The following is a 15044-nucleotide window of genomic DNA, read 5'->3' on the forward strand; positions in this document are numbered from 1 at the left end:
GCTAAATGGCCATTACTAATTACTAATCAGATTTTTCATTCTATTATATATTCGGAAAACAATGAAGACCTTTTTTTTTTAATATCACGTGTGTTTTGGCATCGGACACTGGCCCTCACGAGCTAGATGTATGACACTGACTTTCACAGGTTCCAGTTATACTTTTGCAGGGGTTCCAAATTTAACCCACGTTTTTGTCAAATTAAGTGTACGTTAGAGTAGACCCTACTGTATTTGAATGTAGAGGCCGTCACTGAACAGGCAACACACAGCAGTTGCCCACTCATTTGATTAAACGTGAAGCACATGGGGCAGCTAATGCGTGTCTAGCTTACACACCCTTTCTTCCTCAGTAGGTAGATACAGGCAAGGCCTTCCTTCATGCTGTTCAAATGTTCTAAGTCTCCTTTGCAGTTTAAAAATGACATGAACACAGTTAATGCAATTGACGTTACTAATGCTCACACAGTATGTTCCCTCTGGTTTTAGATTTTCTGAATCTCAAGGATTTGTTCTTTTCCTGCTATATTTTCATTCAAGAGACAGCTTCTCTGCCTCTTTCAGAAATATCTAAATAGCTATTCTGCTGTAACCAGTAATGACACTGAAGAATGGTATAAAGCATTCTGCCAAAGCAGGGAAAAAAAGAGTAATTCTGACTATCTGATTTCCTGACATGATGCTTTTGTGCACCTATTTAGAACATTGTGGGAAACAAGCTGAGAAGTTTTTCAACTGTAAAATCAACACAGAATGCAAAATATCTAAATCCCTGTCTATAGCTAATATCTGAAATATTTCAAAGACTGGTCATATTTTGTCATTATTGTGTTATGAGTTCCAACCATAAATGGGCAGAGAATTCCAGTTGAGGAAAATAACTTCTAAGTTATTGGGAAAAAAAGTACAAAAAGTGCACCATGAAACAATAAACAAACACTGATCACATTAAATTTGGTAATACTCAACAAGGAGTAACAAATGAATTCTGTTCTCTTTGGATGTACAGACTGAGCAATGGAGAATTGCAGATTTCAAATATTACACTTTTCTAAGACCAGCTGAAATTTTTTCATGGCTAACAATATCTTTTCATCTCGATATATTACACAGCTCAAATTAGTTATAGGTGCATCATTTAAAACTACAGGATAAATATAAGGTTGTGAGCTCAACATCAAATAAAAATCCAAATTCATAATATGCACATCAATCAAATACCTCAAAGATACATGCATAGAACCATAGTGATTTTTGCTCAATGCATACCTGATGATGGATGGAAAAAGCCTCAGACCTTGATCTTAGCCAGTCCCATTGACTCTTCGTGGAAGAGAGCGGAATCCAGTCCTTCCCATTTTGGCCAATCTATGAAACAAAAAATAAGAATGGACTACACTCCAGATGGAACCAGTCCGTAAGCGATGGAAAATAAAGGCTGAAAGAATGGCAGTTTCATGACACATGCTTTCATTCCGTACTCTGCTGGAGAGTCATGCATTAACTTTCACCAACTGCAAATTTTTATTAGTTCTCAGCACATTTACATGACCAAATAAATGCAGAGACAAAAAGTAAAACAGGATTACCTAGATAAATGACATTTGGTGATGCTGAATGACTCCCCACTTCTTTCCCAAATGCAATTTAATTTGTTAAGTCTAACTTGCCTACTGAGAAAAGTGGAATATTAGGGTTACTATCCGTAAACCAAACGGATCAAATTTTCCTTAAGCTAAAGGACATTCGGGAAGAGACAAGCTCAGTTCTCTCGCGGAGAGCGTACGCCGGGAACCTCGCCACGGAACGGCTGACTCCGAAGGAGGGCACCTCCCAGGCCCACGCTGCTGCACACGCTTGTGCAACCTGGCCTTCCCTAGCTATGCTTGTGTTACCTGTGATGCCTGCCAGTTTATTTCTCAGAATGCTGCAAGCGCTGCTGAGATGTAGCAATAACTCCGTGCTCCTTAGATTTCAAAAGCATGGAAGGGAGGTTAAATACAGGTTTGCTACAAGAGAAGGGGTGTCAGGAAGAAAGCATCGCTTGGTTTTAAGAGGTCGTTGTTGAAAAAAACTTAAAATATCTTTTAAAATGCCTAATAGAAGCATGATCTTCAGTAGACTAAGAACACGTATAGAAAAAAATCTGCTAATAATTGTTGGCTGTACAAGTAAGTGTGAAAAGAATAATGGTCAAAAAAGCAGAACAGAATTATCTATTATGGAGGGTACAGGGCACAGAGAGACTAGTAAACCCTTAATACTTTAAAGATGAACGTTCAGAAATCATGATTACAAGAACTTGGGAGGGATAATATAAATCAAACAGTTAAAATAGAAGAAGACCTATCAATGACAGGTTAAATGAAAATAATTTTACTTAGAATTCTAAGCACAAATCTAATTAATTTCCCCTGACATCAAATTTTCATATACTTTAAGAATTTGACAATGTATAAATAAAATATTTAATAGAGGGCATTCAAGCATCATTACAAAAATACAAAGGCTATACTTGAAAGCAGCAGTATTCTCATAGTTTAAAAGACAAGAAAAATAAAAATTTAGACTAATAAAGGATGTTTAAAAAGTTAAAGCAAAAGCTCCAATCTTTTGTAAAGCACAGGACATGCAAAAATGGAAGAACTGAATTCTGCACATCAAAACTGCAAAATAAAAAAATTAATTTTGTAAATACTTACTTGCTCAGGGCACATACTGAGTTTTGGGTAGGGTAATTAAGACTAGGAAGGCCTATTTTGGGTGTTATGTCATTTTGATAATATAAATACCTTACAAGGGGAGAGTGCTTTCATTTCTGTTCCCGCCCGGAAATTCAGTGAACCTGAGAGCGGATGCATTTATCACCACATCCACCTTCAGGTGAGAGGCCCTGAGAAGCTGAGCATCTCGACAGTGCGTACATGGTCAAGGAGGGGCGAGTGCCCCAAACTCCTATTCCACTCTTATTCCACTGCATTCTAGGAGACCAGCAGGTTGGCAAACCAACTTGCGAAAGGACGAATCCTGTCATTACACTTAGAAGACAAGAATGGGGAGAGTGCCTGTTTCTCTATCAGAGCTGCCAACAAGATCCCCACACAGAAACACATTTAAGATTTTAAAAACTTACTTTAAATACAGACAGTATGCAAAGTAAATTTTAAATAATTTAAATAGCAGTTAAAATAATAACTACTGTATCTGAGTGGATAGTGATTTGAGTAGAAAGAAATCTAAAACCAAAGTTGACTAGTAAACAATAAATTTATATTTTTTTCCTGACCAATATAAATTTTATTGCATCTCAAATACATCCATAACATTTTAATCTATGCTTCCTGTTCAATGGCATTTATGATATAAATCCTTTATAGATTCAAAGTATTCCAGCACAGTTTAAAATTACATATATCTCGATTTGAAATATTACAAGTCTACAAGTTACCCCGGTTACATATTTCAGTCTGAAATAAAATAAAAAATAGACATCATTTTCATTCATTTTATCACAAAACATAATTCCAAAGTCACAGTTAATTTCACCCTAAATTCAGCCTACTTATTTTGAGTTCTTATGAGTGGCCAAATAATTTCAAAGGACTGCTAATTACTTCCCCAAACAAAGGAGACCAGAAGCTGTTTGGCGTGCATTATTATGTGGCTTGGTATAATAAACATAACACAGAGACAGTTTCCATTCATGTTATCCTAACTAAAATTACCTGTGTATATTCTCTTTTACAGTAGTAAGAACAACTTTTTAAAAGCCTTGTGACTACTCTCCTGAAGAGTCTGCAACATTTGTACTCTGGTTTTTCTTTTTTACGTATCAAAGATTGGTTACTGTGTTTTTCAAATGACTGAACCTCTTTTTTGTCTTGATCTAAAGAATTGCGAAGCAAGGTAGAAAACGCACATATACCCATTTCAAACTGCCCTCAGATGAAATAACACCTCAGAATACCTGCCCGGCTTCTGCTAGTACCAGAACAGACCTTTTTTTTCCTAGGGCAACTTTGCATACACAAAAACAATAATTAAAGGGAATATTATGTGTGCATGCACACACACGGGTTTATTATCTCCCTGCATTTTACATTCTAAAACAGTGACTCACACAGAAAAATAACAAGCAAAAATGAATCATACATCAGAGGGTCTGCTAAAACGAATTCCTACGAGGATGCCGGCAAAAGCACAGGCTTGTGTTGAAGCTTTCTATGCTTTAAATTCCACAGTTGTGACAGTCATTTCTCTAAGAGCTGTGAATTTTTACAACACTTACCTGCATCGATAATTCTTTCATATTTAAGAGTCAAACATATATTTTGCTAATTAAGGGCAAAAGCCATCAGAATCAAAGCTTTTTTTTCCTCCTTTATGCTGATCATAAAACACCATTAGAAAACAATTCAGAAAATGTCAACATTTGTTTCAAACATGTTTTTCATATAAACAGGTAGGTTGCAAAAGGGAACTTACCAGTAGTTAATACTTTAATTTATGTGCATAAAACACAACAGAGCTTTGAATAATGTGAAGGAAATTATTAACAAAATAACATAATTGAAGTCAATTTTGAAGTAAAGGCAGCAATACACTTAGAACACTTTTTTGACCCTGTATGATAATGTGGAAATTTTTACAGCATTCAATTTTTGTAGGTCTGCAAAATCACTTATTAGGAATAATACAAGAGAAAAAATACCTTGTAAAAAATCTAAGACAGAATTAAAAATAGACTGTAGGCAGCATTGGGGCAGGAGATGGGCTAGGTTTATTCACTGTTGTTTCCCATAAAGGAAGCAAAATTTTTGCTGGGTGAATGAAAATAATTAAAACAGGACAAGTGCTTTCCAGCAGGGAAGTGAAGTGTAGACTCGCCCGACCGCCACAGCAGACACAGGACAGAGCAGACAGATCTATGTTCAAGTAAAAAGCAATATGGTGTGGATACAACTGGCTCCAACAGACTAAATAAGCCACTAGAAAGGGATGTTTGAAATTTACCAGCTGTCTGTAAAGTCTCAGATTAAAACAAGAGTAACTGTAATCAAAGCTGTCTAACATACTTGTTTTGTTTCAGAAAACAAGCATTCTCTGATTGGTCTTACTGTGAAGGGATCAACTAGTACCAGTGGATAATACCCGTTTGGTCCTTATTCCTAACAAAAATTGCTAAAGTGAAAACATGCCTGGAACCCGCATCCGTGCCTGGCATGGAGCAGGAGGGAAGACTGGATGGTCAGAGGGTTGGAGGGCCGCTGATGCCGCAAGAGAGCAAGGAGGCAGGGGGAGTATGGTGCCCACCCAGAATCAGGAGACATGGCCAAGAGCAGGGCTGCGCCTGACCTGTAAGTAGGTACCCAGATAACTCATTTTATATCTTGATACTGGGAATCACAGAACTCATTTTCCTACAGTAGACGTCATACTTAACTAATAGCAATTAACTATAAGGATGCCTTTTTGAATGGCTGTATTTGGTATTTTCAACTTTTGAGCAATTCGTTAAAATGCAGTCCTAGGACAACCCTTTTGAGGTTTACTGTCAACTTAGCCTTACAGATATTTAGAAAGGCTTGTATTTAATAGATAATAAAAGCCAACAGAGAAGGGAAAGAACGTAGCAGACCTGTTTGTTTTTAAGAACCAAGAGGAAAAAGTCATCGAATTCCAAAGAGGAACCAACAAATTCCAACATCAGTTCTCTTATCTGCACAATTAGGATGTTCCTTTTGGGGCCACCTTGAATCTGGGCATGACTGTTTATTTGGTTTTCTAGAGTCTCCACAGAGAATGAATAGACAATCTGATGAAGATGGAATATTCAAACAAATTTTATCTTTCAATTCAGAAATATTTTCCTTAGTTAATTCTTTTATGGAGCAAAAATGTTGTGTTAGGTTAAAAAGTTTTTCCTGTCTTTTAAAAGCTCTTTTTTATAAAGATCTGTAACTTAGAAGTTAGCATTTCATTTTAACTGCTATGTGGGAGATTTTTCCTGCTATGGTTGTATATTCGTATCAAAAAAAAAAAAAAACCCTAAAAACTACAGATGGGTGGTATATTGGGGTATTTTCGTTTTCTTCACATGGGCAACCAGTATTTGCAAACAGGAAATGAGAGCAGAATTGTGCAAAAGAGAAGCAGTGATGCCTGAGAGAGAGAGAGAGCAGAGAACGGCAATTATATCTGGATACAATGTGAGATTGCTTAATCAAAACTTATTTTTAGAGGTTTTCCTGTGTTTTGTTTGTTTCTTTCTTTCTTTCTTCCTTTCTTTCTTCTTCTTCTTTTTTCTTTTTTTTTTTTTTTTTTTTTGTATAAAGCATTTTCCAAATACTGGTGCTCAGGCTAGGATTATAAAGTAGGTGGCTCACAGCTCAGCTCAATCTGAAAACTGTCCCAATTTGTCCCAAACTGTCATGATTTGTTTATGTTTTTGTTACCCCTGGCCCCTCAAATTCCTGGGGCTCCCTGAAAAATGCTTGACACCAACTATAAAAATATTCACCCTGAAGGACCCCGACCATTTTGGAGGGTGTGTCTCCATTCATTTATGGTTAACCGCCTAATGCTATTAAAGTTGCAGATACAGCGTAATCCAGGTTGCAAGTCTGAACCCCACACAGAGCACTCAGACAGACTGTCTGTAAATTCAGATGGGAGGCAGAAATAGTACACGTGACAACGAAAGTGATGAGGGAAGACAGTTTCACTTAGTTACCAAAGCTCATGCAGAGAATTAGTTTTAGGCCATCTCAAAGTAAAGCGCACTTTAAACATTGGCTTGTGCGTGCGGCACCGCGAAGCATGAACACGGCTAAGCGTGTGTGCGTGAAACCTTCGGGGCACCCAGCAACATCAGGACCCCCGGACCCCCGGACCCACGACCCGGAAGGTTCCCCAGGTGGGGCTGTCCAGGACAAAACCACTCTGACTTACTCCTACAGAGTTGAAGGCAAGGAGGATCGGCCCTAGACAAAACTGTCTAGTCGGGGTGGCCACTCCCCCGAGGCCCCGTGCCCTCCCCCAGCTGTCACAGTTAGAAGAGATTTGACAATTACATTCCTTGACTGATTTTCCTTGAGTGAGAAGTTTTTCAGACTAAAGTTTTTCAGAACTTTACCTCTCTGAGCTTTTGACCCCTAATTTGGATGGTAAAAAACTCTTCTTGAAATTACCTGTCTCTCCCCCGAGACTGTAAACCCGTCTAGAGGGAGACATCTGTGACCCTCACATCCCCGGCAGCTGGGCAGTGCCCTGGATGTAGCAGACACTGGATGTATATTTGCTGAACATAACTACAGTCCCTTCAAGGAATTTCAGGGGAATCAGGACAAGTAGTTAAACATGCTTGGAGGGGGGTGCTGAAATCTCACATGAGATTAACAGCAAGCTCAAAAGACACACCCTATAGAAGGAAGTTAGTTCTGGCGGAGGGGTGGACACCTAGGGGGACCACGGTCACCTGGGATCCGTGCTGTCTCTGTCAGTGCGTGTCAAAAGCCAGGGAGACACACCTGGGCGGTACTCAGTTGGCCTGGATTTTCAGAACATTTCTGCTGTCAAATGTTCTACCCAAAGCTCCTTAAGCACATGTAACCAGTATTCATCATGATTTATTGTTTGGAAACGAAGTTTTATGGGAAAGAAAAAGGAACAAAGTAAAAACCAAAACCTTTAAAGAAGATGTTCCTCACATGATACTAAAATGGGGGGGGGTGATGCTGAAAGGCTCAGAGATGATTTTTGACTGATTACAGACATGAGACAAGTGAAAAAGGAGAAAACTGGCATAAATGGAGTTGGCTAAGTGAAAGTAATGAAAATTTTTTTTCCTAACTGTTAAAACGAAAAGCTTCATCAAAGACAAGTGTTAAAAACTACAGCGAAACAGAAAAAAATCTGTAACCCGTAAGGCTAAAAACTCATTAACATATTTTTACATATTTAAAAAACCTTTATAGCATAGAAATGATGAAAAGCTCATCTGCACCGACTTTCACGCTTACTCTTCACAGACTGCTGTGGTCACAGAATTTCAGCCAGAGCAGTCTGCGGGCCTTTTATCTGACCGTGGCCCTGCTCACGTTTCCTGTGAGACCCCGCCTGGCTCTCAGTCTCCCCGACACATCCTCCCTCCCCAGAGCGTGGCCCCGCCTGCACATCTTTGTTTTCACCAGTCTTCCCATCCTAGGGCCGAGGGTCCTAGCCCCTAAACCTCAATCCTGTATTTGAGGTCTTGTTGACAGACTTACCTGGTACCAAATCCACGGGTGCCTGGGTTTCCCGGGATCGCTACACCTCAGTTCTGTGCCCCTGCACCGCGCCCACAGGTTGGGGAATCTACGTGCAAACTGCGGCTGTCCCACTGACTTCCTTATTCTGGCACCTGCCCCGTCCCAGCCCGCAGAGCTGGCCTCCCTCTCCACTGCCCGAGGTGAGCCAGATCCTGCCCAGTAGGCAGAGAGAGATACAGTGGTGACACGAGGGAGCCCATTACTGTGGGAAGAGCCTAAGAGCTCGCGTGCGGGCTGTTTGGGGAGCAGGGACAAATAGCTTTTACAGCTGTTACGCGTTTTGTGCACAAAGTGAGGAGAAATTGCTTGTGGCCAGGATTCCAATCCTTCCATTAGACCAAAACTACTAATGAAGTCCTGCTGGACACAATACATTTTGATAGACTTAAAATAGTAAGTGGCATGCTTATTATGTGGCAGGCTTTTCAAAGCTTTTAACATCGTATTTTATATTATTTAGAAACAGGAATAAGCGATCACTTTGAAAGCCATGCCATATAATGATAAAAGCCACCTACCTGAGGCCCTGCTCCAAACTCTAGCAAGGTAACCTTATTAATAGACCATCACAGAATGAAGCATTCTGGGTGCCAAATACGGCCAAGGCAGCACCAAGAGGCGACCTAAAAAGAAAAGAAGAGTTAGTTTGGAATTCCAAAAGTCAGACTCAATTTGGTTAATGGCATATGAACCAAATTTTTTTAAATTCATTATCACTTATTCATATTCTTTATACTTTATTGGAAAATCCATCTCAAATTCTGTTAGGAACAAACAAAGAAAATATTTACAGTACACTGAAGAATGTAAAGTAATCAAATCAGCACGCCTCGCTTTATGCATCTTCCCCTGAATCACAATGAAATCATCTAGACTGTCCGTATTTTTATTAGGTGAAATATCATCCCAAGTTTACTGCCATTTCTCAAAGTTGCTGCTAATTTTCTTCATTTATTTTCTAAACACACCCATGATTTTCTTTCTAACACAGGTTTCGGAAAAACCTTTTGCGACGTGTGTCTTGTTCTGAACAACAGAAGTGTCTCCCTCAGGCCGTGTGTTCACAGGCTGAGATGATGCAAACCGCATGCCCCAAAGTGGAGGCAGAACCAGGAGAGGCCCAGCTGCTGAGCTGGTCTTCAGCAGGAGGCTATTTCACAGTGAACCTGCAGGTTTTACAGTGAATTTGCAGGTGGCAAGTCCATCTTCAACAACACACAGAGGAAAACCAAAAGGGACTGGGAAGAACCTAGGGAGTGGCGGGTGGTCGGCGTGGTTATGTTGTGCGGGTGACGGCCACCTACCTCCAGGGGCCCCACCAAGAGAGGGGGAGCCGGGGTCCCTTGTGGAGCGCCTGCACGCAGGCACACGTGCCCGCCACTCTATTCAGATCCACAGTGATGCCAACGTGAGAGACACTACCAGCACCTGTCACGTGGCGCCAACCGAGTCGCTGGGGGTGCAGATGGGGACCCCGTTGTCTAGGCGCCCATGAGCTGCAGCTGCAGAAAAGACGCCTTATGTCAGGGTGAGCAGTGTGACTGATTATAAAGTAAAAGCTGCCACGAGGAGGTATCAGAGTGACGAATCAGTGGTAGAAACAATATTCTGTGGCGTAAACAAGTAACACAGAGGGTCAGCAAAGGACAAGAATACTGGACTTTCGCCTTGAAGAATGTACAATAAAGAACGGGGAGAGGGATGTGGGGAGCCGGCGCGCGGGCCACGAGAACCCCTAGGACAGACAGGTGCCGAGCTCGACGCACAGGGAGGGCCGCAGCACGGAGCGCCGGGCAGCGGAGAGGTGGACCGGGGAGAAGGGGGCGCCCGTCCAGAGGGATGCTGGAGACAGGGCTGGAGGAGCAGCGAGACCTGCAAGCCAGCGCAACCGCTTCCCCAAGAACGTGGGCCTGGCCTGTGAGCAGGGAGGGGCGGGGACGGGCACGAAGCCGGCTGAGGAGCTCCTCACCCAGACAGAGTCAAACCGAGCCCCTGCGCGACTCATGACCGAGCCCAGTGGACGCCAGTGCAGGACGAAGCCAGGCCACCTGGAGGGGGAGTGGCACAGGCCGAGCTGAACAGGCTGAGCTGCGAGAAGGAAGGAAAAGGGGGCAAAAGACAGGCTGCTCAGAGTCCCAGAACCACCCTGCAATTCGCGCACAGGATTCACTACTTAGGAATGAAGAAGACACCAAACTTCAGCAAGAAAGAGAGTGGGGCGGGGCGGGGCGGGGCGGGGCGGGGGCAAGCCAGCAGAAGGCAGAAACACCGACGTGACTGCTGCAGGAGTGAGGAGGAGATGGCTTCCAGCAAGGGAAGGCTTCCTTTCCAAGAACCTTGTGCCCAGAGAGAAGAGAAAGGGGGAGTCGGGGCGCCTGGTGGGGGAGAAAGCGGAGGTGCTGAGGGTAAACAGCAGGGGAGAAACAGAGCACTCTGGGAGACAAGGAGGGACCATGTCTGAGAAGAGGGGCAGGTTTCTGTCTTAGACAATTACCAACCTGGGAGGGAGGTATACTCGTCCTGGCAAGTTTTTGGTGAAAGGGGGCAAGGAGTCTGCTTAACTTCGTCAGTGCCGATGGTGCCAAGCAGAGGGCGGTATGTCTGCTAAGGATGCGGGAGAAGCTGGGAGACAACGGCCAAGGTTAGAGACACCCCCGAGGACAAGAGAGGGGTGTCCGGGGCACTCTTGAGAGTTTTGCAAAGACAAACAACACTTGCCATAAAAAATTAAATTTCTTCAATAAGATACAAAGATGTAACATACAGCACAGGGAATATAACCAATATTTTATAATAACTTGAAACAATTATAATCTATAAAAATACCGAACCACTGTGTTGTACACGTGAACCAATATAAAACTGCAGATCAACTATACTTCAGAAAATAAAAAAATTAATTAAAGAACTGAATTTCTCAGTCACTGCTGTTGGGACTGTAAAGTGTTGAAATTTTTCTGGAACGCTCTGCGGAAATGGGTAATCAAAGCCTTTTATTTGTATGTGTGTGGTGACTTGATAATTCATTTCTAAAAATGTAGGAAAAAAAACAAGGAACAAAGATTTAAGGATAAGCACAAAGCAAATTTTGAGAAAAAAGTTGATAACGTCTAATAAGAGGGGTAAAGTATATGTCTATCTGATAGAATAGCCATGCAGGCATTAAAAATCATGCATTTAAAGAACATTACATCACATGATTAAACACTGATGTCACGTGAAAAATTTTAAAAGGACACAAAATATACTATGATTCCAGTTTTGTAAAGTTCACACTCAGAACTTCTCCTCCCCAATTCCCCACAGTATCCTTAAACATACCTTGGTAAGTTAAAAAAAATTAGCAAGATACCGACTTTATACTTTCCTGTATTTTACAAATGTCTTACTTTTATAATTAGAAAAAAAATCTTTTTACCAAAAAAAAAAGTTTTTTCAAATTAATGGTTCTGGGAAAAAAAGAAAAAAAAAAAAGAACTTGGATCCATACCTCACACTATATACAAACTTAACCCTAAACGGATCATGGACACCAATGTAAAACCCAAACCATAAAAATTCTAGAAGGAAACACAGATAAAAATCTTGTGACATTCAGTCAAAAATTCCTTGGCTACAACACTAAAAGCGCGACCCATAAGATAACTTGATAAATTAGCTTTCATCCAACTTTAAAACTGCTCTTCCAAAGACAATGCTGAGAATGGGAAGACAAGCCACAAGAAGGCAAGAAGAACCTCTGCCAAGCATGTATCTGCCATAAGAACCTCCAGAACGCAGCAATAGTAAGACAACCCAATTAAAGGGTAGAATATCTGAATCAACACTCCACCAGTAAAGATACATTGATGACAAGTAAGCACATTAAAAGATGCTCACCATCCCTGATCATTAGGAAAATGCAAATAATACCATAATCAGATACCACTGTCCACCCACTAGAGTGATTAAAGTTAAAAAAAAAAACCAACCCAAAACTGACTATCTGACCATCAGGTGCTGGTGAGGATGTGAGACAAATGGAGCTTATACTACTGGCAAGAAGGTCAAAACGGTACAATCACTTTTTAAAAGTCTGGAATATGAAAACAAATGTATGTATGTGTATGCAACACTGGGACATTGTGCTGTGCACTGGAAACTGACACACTGTAATTAACTGACTGCACTTCAATTGAAAAAAAAAAGAGTTTGGCAGTTTCTTAAAAAGTTAACTATGTGCCCAGCACCTGACCATTTCACACCTATGTATTTACCCAAGAAACGTGAAAACATACAAAGACTGGTACGTGTATATTCATAGCAGCTTTATTTGCAATAGTAAAAAACCAGATATGACCCAACCAGTGTGTGAATGGATAAACAAGCTGTAGTAGGTTCACATAGCGGACTACTAACCAGTACTAACCAGCAGTGAAAGGGGATGTCCGACTGATACACACAGTAACATGAATGAGCCTCAAAAGAATCATGCTGAATGAAGGAAGTCAGGCAGAAAAAAGAGGACATATTACATGAGTCCATTTATTCACCACTGTAGGAAATGCAAACTAACCTACAGTGACAGGAAACAGCTTGGTGGTCATCACTCACAGAAGGACACGAGCAAACTTTTGGGAATGGGGATTATGTCCACTGTGGTTGTGGTGATGGTTTCCGAGAGCGAGACGTCGGTCACAACCTGGCAAACTGAGCACTTGAAATGCATGCACTTTATTTAATTATCAGGTATACTTCAACACAGCTGTAAGAACAGCCACGTTTTCATACTGGGAAAAACTTAAAACGAATGAGGATGAGAAGATGAGAAGCGAATCTTTGCATGTATTTGCTGAAGTTTGCCCCCAAACCCACTTTCTGGGAACTGATAAACTGGTGTACTAAATCCTTTGTAAGGGCTGTGACTCAGAATGACTAAAGTCTTTCCTTCCCTTTCGGAGGGGAGAAAAAAAAGATGAGAGGAAGACTGGCTTAAATGTAAGAGTCACAGTCCCTCCTTACTAGACAGGACAGGGTCGAGGCAGTTTTTAGAGCCACATTCTCAGCTGTTGCCCTTGGAGGAATCCGGCACAGGTCACCTGCCGCCTCACGCACTGGCACATCAGACTGCACGATTGAAAGGCTCCAGGAATACACCCGAGCTGGAGCTGAGACCCACCAACAGCAAACAGTTCTGGGACAAGTTCCATCTATCAAATACCAGAGGACGTGCTCACTGAAGAGCTTCGATCCAGCCTCTGTATACATCTCTCCAGCATGCTCCTTAGCTAGCAGCGGCCTTAAAAAGAAAGAAGTGTCGTGCTAACTGGAAGGCCTGCCTTGGATTAGTTAAAAAAAACAAACACACAACCCCCCCCCCCAAACCCCCAAATAACGGCTGAGCCAAGATGACAAAAGAAGGGGTAAGTATTGGCCGAGCACAGGCAGGTACTCCAGATACGGAGTCAGAAACTGTACGGTGGGTCTGGCAACCTCAGGCAATTTGTTTCTGGAGCCAAAAGTGAGAAACAGCATGGAGGTACCAGACTGGAGGTGGGTGGGGGTCCTGTATGACCCACGCTACCAAGGGCTGAACAGTTTGAATTATTCTGATAATTTGCAAATGATCCTCAGCGGAGGGGCCTGTACACTTTGCTCCCCCGACTCCCATCTGTTGTCAGATAATTCAGCAAACAGCCAGCCTCTGTGTGCTTCTGCTACTTTCTGAAACAGAACCTAGTGGTGGTTTTCCAATCTTTTTTTTTTCAGGGTGGCTTTTCTTTTTTTTTTTAAAGAAACTTGACCTTCCTCAATTACAAATTCACTTATGTCTGTGCAGTATTTGCTGACAGAAAATTAACAAAAAAGGGTTTACACCCATCAGCGTGAGGCCTCAGCCAGGACCTGGGCGGCCCCTTCTCCACTGCAGGGCACGACCCCCGGGGTTGCTCCCCACCCTGCTTTGATAAGGAGATGTGTTACAGAGAGAAGCTCGTCCCAAAATTGTAACCGGAGCCGGCTGACGATCATCTTCACGCAGCTCCTTTAAAATGCTGAGTCGGACAGAGGGCCTCAAATCACAATCCTTACAGCGACTCAGAGCCTATGGCGGGGGGAGCAGCGGCGCGGGGCGAGGTGCTGGCCGGCTGGGAACCAGAGCCGGGCCTGAGCCCTGCCCGACCCTTGCCCCCATGCGTCGCAGGGCAGTATGGTCCCTGCACCTCCCTGTGCAGGATGGGGACATGCACCCTGCAGACCAAGAGTTCGCCTGGGGATGTGTGCCAGGCCCCGACCTGGTTCCGAGAGCTCACAGTGCGGAACTGTTCTAGTCAGTGGGTCACCCAAATACGCGCTGCCCCTAGATGGGCAGACGTGCACTTAAAAATAAGTCTTCTTTTTTTTTTTTTTTTTTGCTTTTTTTTTTCGCTTTTGTGGCGCAGGCTCCTGAGTGGAATCACAGTCAACAGAGCCGCTGAAGGACAGGCAAAGGCAGTGTTCCACGTGAAGAAGACGATTTCCTCGCATCTAGTGAGATTCACATAAAAGCAGTTCACGGGGCAGGGAGTATCCTACCTTCTCTGCGACAGAGGTGAGCGGCAGCCGACACTTCGTGGTGGTCACGGTCACAGGTGACCCCAAATCACAGCTACGATAAAACCCATCCCTGCGGAGCCAGCGGCCACTTTGCGTGTTGAGATGAATGGTAATGTGGGTACCGCGTGACTGCTGACAAGCTGGGGACAGACTGATCCCGGC

At 42.5% G+C, this 15044-nt stretch overlaps 1 protein-coding gene across 8 annotated transcripts in view; it reads right to left on the minus strand.

Moving 5' to 3' along the window:
• Positions 1 to 15044, minus strand: part of PLAG1 (PLAG1 zinc finger) — a 47729-nt gene that overhangs the window by 8940 nt on the left and 23745 nt on the right. For 3 of the 8 annotated variants that reach the window (XM_074355122.1, XM_074355127.1, XM_074355128.1), the window contains exons 2-3: positions 8828 to 8932; positions 1270 to 1368 (exon numbers count right to left, since the gene is read on the minus strand). The gene's annotated coding sequence lies outside the window, so the exon portion shown is untranslated. The other 5 variants (XM_074355126.1, XM_074355129.1, XM_074355123.1 and 2 more) reach the window with 4 other exon arrangements.

Source organism: Camelus bactrianus, chromosome 29 (genome assembly GCF_048773025.1).
Source record: "Camelus bactrianus isolate YW-2024 breed Bactrian camel chromosome 29, ASM4877302v1, whole genome shotgun sequence".
NCBI classification, from domain to species: domain Eukaryota; kingdom Metazoa; phylum Chordata; class Mammalia; order Artiodactyla; family Camelidae; genus Camelus; species Camelus bactrianus.